At 35.7% G+C, this 8,923-nt stretch overlaps 1 long non-coding RNA gene across 1 annotated transcript; it reads left to right on the top strand.

Moving 5' to 3' along the window:
* The first annotated feature begins 856 nt into the window (after window positions 1–856).
* LOC148645439 (uncharacterized) lies at window positions 857–5,482 on the top strand. Its single transcript, XR_015928074.1, has 3 exons — window positions 857–1,072; window positions 4,710–4,791; window positions 5,391–5,482. It is a non-coding gene; the product is annotated as an uncharacterized LOC148645439 (long non-coding RNA).
* Window positions 5,483–8,923: the final 3,441 nt, after the last annotated feature.

The following is an 8,923-nucleotide window of genomic DNA, read 5'->3' as shown; positions in this document are numbered from 1 at the left end:
GAATGAAAGTACAGCACATAAAATAATGTAAAAAGACTATTTTAAGTTAAACACTCACAATCATTCTTTTAAAAATTGTATTATACCTTGAAAAGTACAGTAAGACTTGATCCTTCCCTATGAACAGGACTATTAAGAGTTACCAATACAATATAATGTTTGTGTGTTTGGAAAGTGAGGGGAAATTAGAGCACCTGGCAAGACCCAACGGCAACATACAGTATGGAGAACGTACAAACTCTATACAGACGGGGACGCTAAACTAAAACTGATCCCAGGACCTTCGAGTTGTGCAGCAGTAGTGCAAAGAATCATCTCACCAAGCTGCCTTTGTTAAAAAAGCAGTATTTTTAAAATCTAACTTTGGTTAAATTGCAAGAACTCAAAAGACAAACACAAAGATACCTCCTTTAAGAAATAAGCGGTTTAGCACCAGTCTATACACTTAATATTTTTGAGATTCTTAAATACTATACTGTATAGAGGACATTGCTGTCTACTTCTTTTCTAAGATGGAATAATGCTGCCTCCAAATCGCATTTAAAACCTCATGTAAAGAACCATTAACACAAAGGGTCAAAGGTAAAGGGAAAGACTGCAGCTTAGTGCTTAACATTTTTCTTCTAAGTCAGCAGAAACTAAAAGAGGAAAAACAGGTCAGGGAATTATAAATAACATTTAATGCTTTTTTCCATTAAAAAGGGAAGCATTTGAGACAGCATGAAAAGCTCTTTCAAGGTTTCCTTTTAACATTTTGAATTCTTGCTCTCTGTGCTTTCCACAGAATTAGAAATGAGAAAATCACTAGTGTTTAAAAACTGAAAGACAAATTTCAGATTTCTTTAATTCTGTACTTTTTAGTTGTGAGATAAACTGGTGTCCCTCTCCCTGAACCCTTCCTTCCTACTTTAATCTGTTAGTTATTACATTTTTAAGACCTAAATATATGTATTAAAGTTTAATCAATAAACCTGTACATTTTCAGATGATAAAAATCAGGTGGAACAGCGAATATTTTATCAGCAGCACAATCAATACAAGAGGACAAAATTCAGCTCTGTACTGGCATTGGGTAAGTAACATTTAATTTGAATAAGTGCAAGATCTTACATTCAAGAAGTCAGAAAGTATATTTCAAATATAAAATGGGTTTTACTAAATTAGACGTCTACTGTATGTTAACTCATTACTTTCATCAACTAAACAGTGCTGGAAAGCCATGAAAAGGCCAACAAAATGCTTGGATATATCAATAAAAGAGAAGCATTTAAACAAGGAAAGTCATATTCAAACTATACAATACTGTACATTAGTTAGCCCCCCCTAAGAACAATGTGCTCAGTTTGAACACACAAGCTATAAGAAAAATAATATTGTTCTAGAGAAGTTAAAGAATAAACATTAGACTTTTACTTGAGCAAAAGGAAACACAAATACTGACGAAGTCAACTCAACAGATTCTTTTAGTATCAGCAAGTACCCACAGATACCTGTGTAATGGCTATGTCTAGCACTACTGAAGACAAAACACATACTGAAGGAAAGACCACAGTACATATTGTAGCACTTTGCAGGAGTCTGAAACCAGCTCCTTAGTAATTTGGTTTCAATGAAAAATATGAATCCAAAAATGATTGATGTGCTTGAAGCTGCTTCTGTGGGATCAAAAGAAATGTAACAGAACTTTATCCATTCTCTCCTTATCTTTCTTACTTACTAAGTTGCTGCTACCTTTTTATGAACTAAATACATTTAAACTGGTTACTAATTTACAATGAACAGACACAGGTAATAATAGCTCTGCAGCACTAACAATAATAACCTTTACATACCTGTAGCATCTTTCAAAATGTCTTCTCAATGTGCTTTTCAGAAAGAAAACATAGTTGTGAAACTGATAAATTGTTTCTGGGTTGATATTGCAAAATTCACCTTGAACCACATTTGTAAAAACCGAAATAAAAGATCTTCACATCAGTCTCAAGATTGATTATTCTAATTGGTTAAATTAGCAAAAGTAGTAAGCAAAAATAAATCAGGAGTTATCTAGAAATAGGGTTGAAATAATTTAAAACACTGAAGTATAATATTTGGATCATTAAGCTTCTTCTTACGACTACAACCAAGTTGAGCCTTATGGCCTGGTTTACAAGCCTTTCTTATAAAGTTCTTAAAAACTTCAGCAAATCTGTAGGTTCACAGTTATTTTGAAACATCCAAGTGATGCTTAGATGCCAAAAGATTCTGGCAAAATTCAAGTTTCCTGAAATTGCACTCAACCATAGATATGTTTTTTTCTCCGTAATTTTGTAGATTTTTTCAGATTATGTCTGGATTACAAAACTGGGGTGCATTTATACTAATACCCTTTGCTCTCAGAGCTTCATAGAAAAACACACACACCAGTATGTGTGCTGTCTTTCAAGTGCCATGGAGAAGTCTGCTTTCATTACGACTAGTTTTTACCATTAGACTGTAATTGTGCACAATAATTCATAAACTCCTTTTCAGCAGCTGCACAGTAAATAGTCTGAAACCTGATATTTTTCTTCATTACAGGTCATAATCAGTGTTCTAACGTCTTACAGAAATCTAAATATTACTATTAAGCAAAGCATATGTCAATGGATCCCATTTCATATTGTGGTAGCTGAGCTGCAGCTGATAATGAAGATGTTCACATGACACGTATGTGTGTGCACATATTTTCTTAAAATAAAATGCGCACACACATGTACGATACTTAGCTGTCTGAGTTGTCTCTTGGTTATTTTAATAATTTACCTATTATATTTATTTTAGCATTTTGTGTCAATAACAATTGGCATGTAAAGATGAAAGTATCTTAGTCCCCAATCACTACTAAATGGTGAAAATACTTAGGGGGTTTTTAAATGATATCATACGTGGTAATTAACAAGTCATTATATAGAATTAATCCTGGCAATTTGAATAGGTCATTAAGCATGATTTGTTGTTTTAAATTCATGCTCTTTTGACATCCCTTGACATGTTACAATCCCTTAACACAAGCCATGTCAATGGCACTAATCAGTAGGTCTGTCTTTATCCATGCCTATGTACAGAGAATATTTCATGGAGATAATAGGGTCAAATATTGTCTGGTTTTGAGCTAATATTTTTAACTTTAAATTGTTACTGTGTTTTCTTTTTACACCCCCACCAATTGGGAATTGAAACATGTTTTCCAGTTTTTTTTTTAAATGATTATTGCTAAGTCTTAAAGGGGGTGAAGGCCAACCATGACCTCTTTGACAATGAGGATCAACAGAGTACAGCAAAAATACTGTAGCACCATTCAGAGGAGCTTTGGATCTCTCACTGACAACAGTGCAAGCTCACAAGCACATAGTGAGCCCCAGAGGAGGCCGTTCTATGGAAAACCAAGGATATATTTGCCTGTGCTAGCCTAACTAACCCCAGTGGCATGCAGCTAATTTTCTTCTGTAGGTTGGGGACTTTTGGTCATAGCTGGAAGGTGACGTGGTTCAGGCTCAAATGGGTTATGTCCAGACTACTGGGCTCAACCCGGACTCTTAATAGACAAGAGTCTTTAACATCAGCCAATCTAATATAGAATATCTGAGTGAAATGTTACTTGGTAGACCTAGAAACTTGTTCTGGTGCACTTTTAAACTTTTGCTTTCACATTGATGCAAATATGCATTATTTGAAGCTAAATGATTTATGAATTTATGAACATGCATCTTTCTTCCATAAACCTCAGCAAAATAGCTTGCTGTATGATTCAGACGAGATTTGTGACTCCAATATCCAGAACTCCAACTTCTAATGCACACTCCCTCATGTTTCTAGCTTTTAGAAAGTGAGAATAAAATATCTCAGTTTCTCTAAGTATATGTAGAAACCCTTTTAAATGTTTTTTTTTGTATTCGCTGCATTACCACATCTGTGAGGCAAAACTTGTTCACTGAGGGAAATGAGAAATGTAGAGAACCATTCAACCACTTTTTACATAGATTAATACATTTCTCCAGTGTTATCACATAATCAGTGTTGCCTAATCAAATCCACAGGACTTAATTAAAGAAAAAGCTATTCATATGAGACTTCTGGAATTCTTATATAATTGTAGAGTTAAAAAAAAATATTTCCCTTGTCTTGTTTGTTCTCATAATCCATGATTCTCAGTCACTGGTGAAGCTCAGCCAGCCACAAGTCATTTCTGTTCACTTTCATCATAATGAGAACCAAGAAAAAAAGTATATCATTTCTCAGCTTTTATTCAAGGGAAATCTGAACTACTGTTTACAATTAAATGAGTCTGAATCACTGCTTTCACTCTAGTGGATGATAGGTAATATTTTGCTGCTTTAATCTATGCTAAAGGCAGGCACAGTGACTTTTCAAAATCTGACAGCACTTAATATTATTAGTAGCAGTACTGATTTTGTAATGTAGTGTTTGCTCGTGTATCTAAACATGTTTTAAAAAGTTGCAGTATATCCAGAGCTCAGCTGCTTACAATATAACTAAAACTAAAATGAATGAGTATCAATCTCTTGTTAAAACTTCCCTATGGATTTTAGAGTAAAAGTCAACACACTGCTGCTCACCTTTAAGGGCTTGAGCGGTTTGGCTTCTGTCTGTTTCAGTAAATTGTTAAGTCTCTATAAGCCTACATGCAGTTTGTACTATCTGGGCTCTGCTCTTCTTTCATTTATCAGAACAAGGTTCCAAACACTGGGAGACTGCTTTCTGCTCTGCTGCCAAGTCCGTGGAATGATCTCCAAGCCCATATCAGATCTTGTAAGTCAGTCTTTAAACTTGCTCTTGTACTCTAGCTTTTAATTCTATTAATTTATTGTGTTCATTTGCAGGTACCAGTCTATATCGTAAAGTGTCCTGAGATGATGCATCATGAAAGTCACTGCATAAAATATGGATTCATAATAATGTTTTTGATACTTTACATTTACTTTATTAGTTTTAATAAAAGCTGTAAATATATACCTAATAAAAGAAGGACACGTCTTATACGAGGGAATCCGGGACAGGATACAGAAGAGTGATGCCACATACAGTACAATGTAGAAAACTGTGTGTATTTCTATGAAGTAATATGTCTCTTATTTTATGTCGGATGGATATTAGAACCCTTTATCAGAACCCTTCTCAATATTGCATTAGTTCCAGAGGTCATTAGCTTCTGGATCTTGTCCAAAGCCCTCAGACCTGGCCAGAAGATCCTTATTGCACAACCAATGCATCTGAAAAAAAAAACCCACACCCACGCTCATCAAATAACAACAGGGTCTGTTGATTATACTTTCTTCCTACTGACCTCTTGCTGACTGAATATTGAATTTACTATTGCACATACTCAATTTGTATATGTATACTTCCAGTAATGTTGCTGGCATGGAGAGGATATGGATGAAGATAGCCTGGGCTCATTTTGATCATTGTGGTTTCTATGGGAACAACTTGAGATTTTGAATTGATCTCAGGTAGGCTGATCTCTCTGTGCGATATGTGCTATTGATTTTTTTTTTCCATTTTAAGAAAAGGGTCACTCAGTACACCTTAAAGTTGCTGTAACAAATGACAGATTCTCATTGATCAACCAAGAGCAATATTAATTTATTTACTTTCCCCAATGCCTCTTGCAATTTTAGGAAGCTTTCCCTTTACATATAAGACAGGACACTCCACTCCTAAGATGGATCCGGGTAATCACTGGAGCTGGGAACACTTGTGCACCCTGCAGTATCCCACATAAACTGGGTGTCAAATCAAAAAGAGAGACAGAGCTCGGGAAAAGAAGCCGAAATAGGAACGACCACCATACCATCCTGTTGTATTATGCCACTAGCTGCTGCGCTAATATTCCAGCCCCAGGGCAGAAGATTCCAGCCGCTTTGCTATAACAGCCTTGGGGCTGAAGACAAATTGCTGTGCTTCTGTACAAGTTATGCTACTGCAGCATACATTGCTGACTCATCCTTTCAGTTGCTCAGCTATTACAGTCCCTCAGATTAAACACCAACTTCTACAGTCTGTACTACAGCACCTGCTACTCACCTACCATTCAAGCCACGGGGCTGAAGAAACAAGCAATTGTGCTAAAGCACAAGCCACTATAAGTACTCTGTGGGTTAGTGGGCTACCATATTAGACGCCGGGGCTACAATACTTACACGCTGTATGTTATAAATGACAAATAATTTGAATAAAACTCAGTAGTCATACATTTGTCACTAAATGGCATTTTACAAATAATGGACAGCAAAGTTATCAGACTTCAGTTATTATTATATTTATTCAAAATACATACAAATAAAAATAGGTACTGTAGGTTAATCCATGGTATTTAAAATAAAATCAAACTATGTTGTCATTTTGCTTCTCACTTATGTAGGACATCATTAATAGTAAATTATTAGTGAAAAGGCCAAGGAATGCCTAATAAATCAGTAAATGAGTACATCATTTGTACTTTTTGCAAGTAAATGCCACTCACTTTTCTGGTTTAACTATCATTCTTGTCTTTTTCTGACTCCTGAGCTGTCATGTGACATTGCCAGATTACATGGTGGACAGATTAGTTTCAGAAAGGGGGTCACATCTATATTTTGTTCAAGTCCTGCGCTAGACTCTTAACAGCTTGGCCTCCCTGAATTCTGGTCCTTTATAGGGAGATAGTTTGCCCATCATCATCACGTGGGCCTTGATGCATATCCCTTGTCTTCAGGGGCTGCAGGACCTCTGAGTTTCCTTTCACCATCGCTGTATTGCTGTATGGCTTAACTGAATCACTTCTGTGCGAAATTGAATCAATGAAGTGTTTTTCCCTGGTTCGTAAGCAGGTAGTAATTTAAAAACAGATCCCCCGAAGGAGATCCCCACTGTTCTAACAGAATCAGCTTGCACAAACAGAAGTTTAAGAGTCAATGTACATGCTAGTCTTTCCACATTATCATCAGAAAGTATGAAATGTGGACATATTGCAGGTCTCTTAATATAAATGATGAACCTGTCAAAGTGACAGACCTCTTCTGGCTTTGTCAAGGGTCTTCAAAACCTTAGTATATTATATGCTGCTTTTTTGACTGTGGGGCATTAGTATAATTTTTAAAATGTGCTTTCACTAGCATTTTTTAAAAACTGCTATACAATATATTGTTAATTTTCATGAGTTTTTTTTACAAATGTTTCACCTTTTCTTTCAAAATTAAGGCAATGTAAAATGCTATTAAATGAAATAAATTGTAATATATTGTCACACCTTAGCAAAACTGGAAGGTAATGCTGTTGAAATCTTAACACAAAAAGAGATGAATGAGGAAATGGTCTGAGCAAGGTGTGTTCATTAGTATTCTTCAGAGGATACTCAGCTCAAGAAATAAACCTAATTAATGAGCCTTGCCAAAACTAGAAGTAAAAAAGAGAGATAAAAGGCGAGATTTCAGAAAAGTGTCTGTTTTTAGCGGTGAGCCATCAAACACAGAGTGCCATCTAATGACAAATCCATGGTTCAAAAGCTCAGACTGCCTTTAAGCAAATTGCTTGAGTGCATGATGTGTTTGTAAATGATTAATTGCTATATAAGGTCTAAATTGTTTGCGATTGGTAGTCCATCTTGCTAATGGAAGAAGCATGCAATTTCAAAGTCATTTTTTACATGGTCAGGCTGTCAAAGCAAATGGATTGCACACACTGTTCTTCGAAAGAAATGGACATTTTACTCTGTAGCAGAGACAGAAACCCTGTTGTAACCGCACTCTTTAACTGAAGCATCACTCAATTGTGTTATTATTCAGTCAGTGATAATGGTCTGTGAAGTGTGTGTATGTTGAGGAGTAATATATCTCAAGGGTTTTCTATACACATTCCAGGTTTTCATGTGACACCTTGACCCTGGAAGCACAGAGTCCCCTCACACTGACATTTTCGATGGAGGGAAAGGGAAACCAATTGTGCTAGTCATGCTCTACTGGAAATTTCTTTTACCACTGGAGCAACACATCCAGAAGAAAGAAAACGGTACACAGAGGACAGGGTTTTGATAATATTCACCTTACCTCATTGTCTAAAAATTTAAGATGATAATATTGATGTAAAATGTCCTGTTATAATAAATAAGAATCAATTATCAGGGTTATACAGTATCTGTTGATTCTTTCATGAGAGCTGGTAGTAATAAACAATGAAGCCTGAAACATACACAATTTTCTCAATAACAGTATCACAATGATAGTCACTGTTAACGATAGACTGTTAAGATGTGAACACTTTACCTTGGTATTGCCAACAAGAAACATTTTTTTCTGACTTTACACAATCCCTTTACCAATGGCTTATGATGCATCACATTCATTTAAATGAATGTTCCTGACAAATGTATTTCAGAAGCTTGGTTCTGTCCTATATTTGTATTTTATTTACACTGATTACACGCACTAAGATTGTTTACTGAATTCTTCTTATAATGGGCAAGTTAAACAACAATATTGGCTTCTTAATGGTTCCATAATGCAATAGGATGCCATTCTTTAACGATCAGCAGCCTAGATAATTGATGAATTGCTCAGTAATTGGGGGGAGATAATAAGTCACTGTATAGAAAATAAACCAGGGCTGTTGTGGGATTCTAAATAGTTTTAGACACACATTAACAAAACGTATCCTCAGCACCACCTTCTAATCAACAAATTACTGTCTTTCTGCTTCTCAGCTGGTGGCCTAATAAAAAAGGATTGTTGAGGCTGGAATTAAAGTAAAGCAATTTTTTGTATCATAGTAAAAGACACAAATGAATTGCACTGCCATAAGGCAGCATGCAGGGTGCAAAACACATTGCACATCCCCTGAGTGGCCCAATAAAGAGTGACAAGGTGCATTTAGAGAATCTTTCTGTTGATCACTGGTACCATCCTCA

This window comes from Lepisosteus platostomus, chromosome 18 (assembly GCF_059453375.1).
Source record: "Lepisosteus platostomus isolate fLepPlt1 chromosome 18, fLepPlt1.hap1, whole genome shotgun sequence".
Taxonomy (NCBI): domain Eukaryota; kingdom Metazoa; phylum Chordata; class Actinopteri; order Semionotiformes; family Lepisosteidae; genus Lepisosteus; species Lepisosteus platostomus.
Note: the sequence above shows the minus strand (reverse complement) of the source record. Positions and strands in the feature narration are given on the sequence as shown.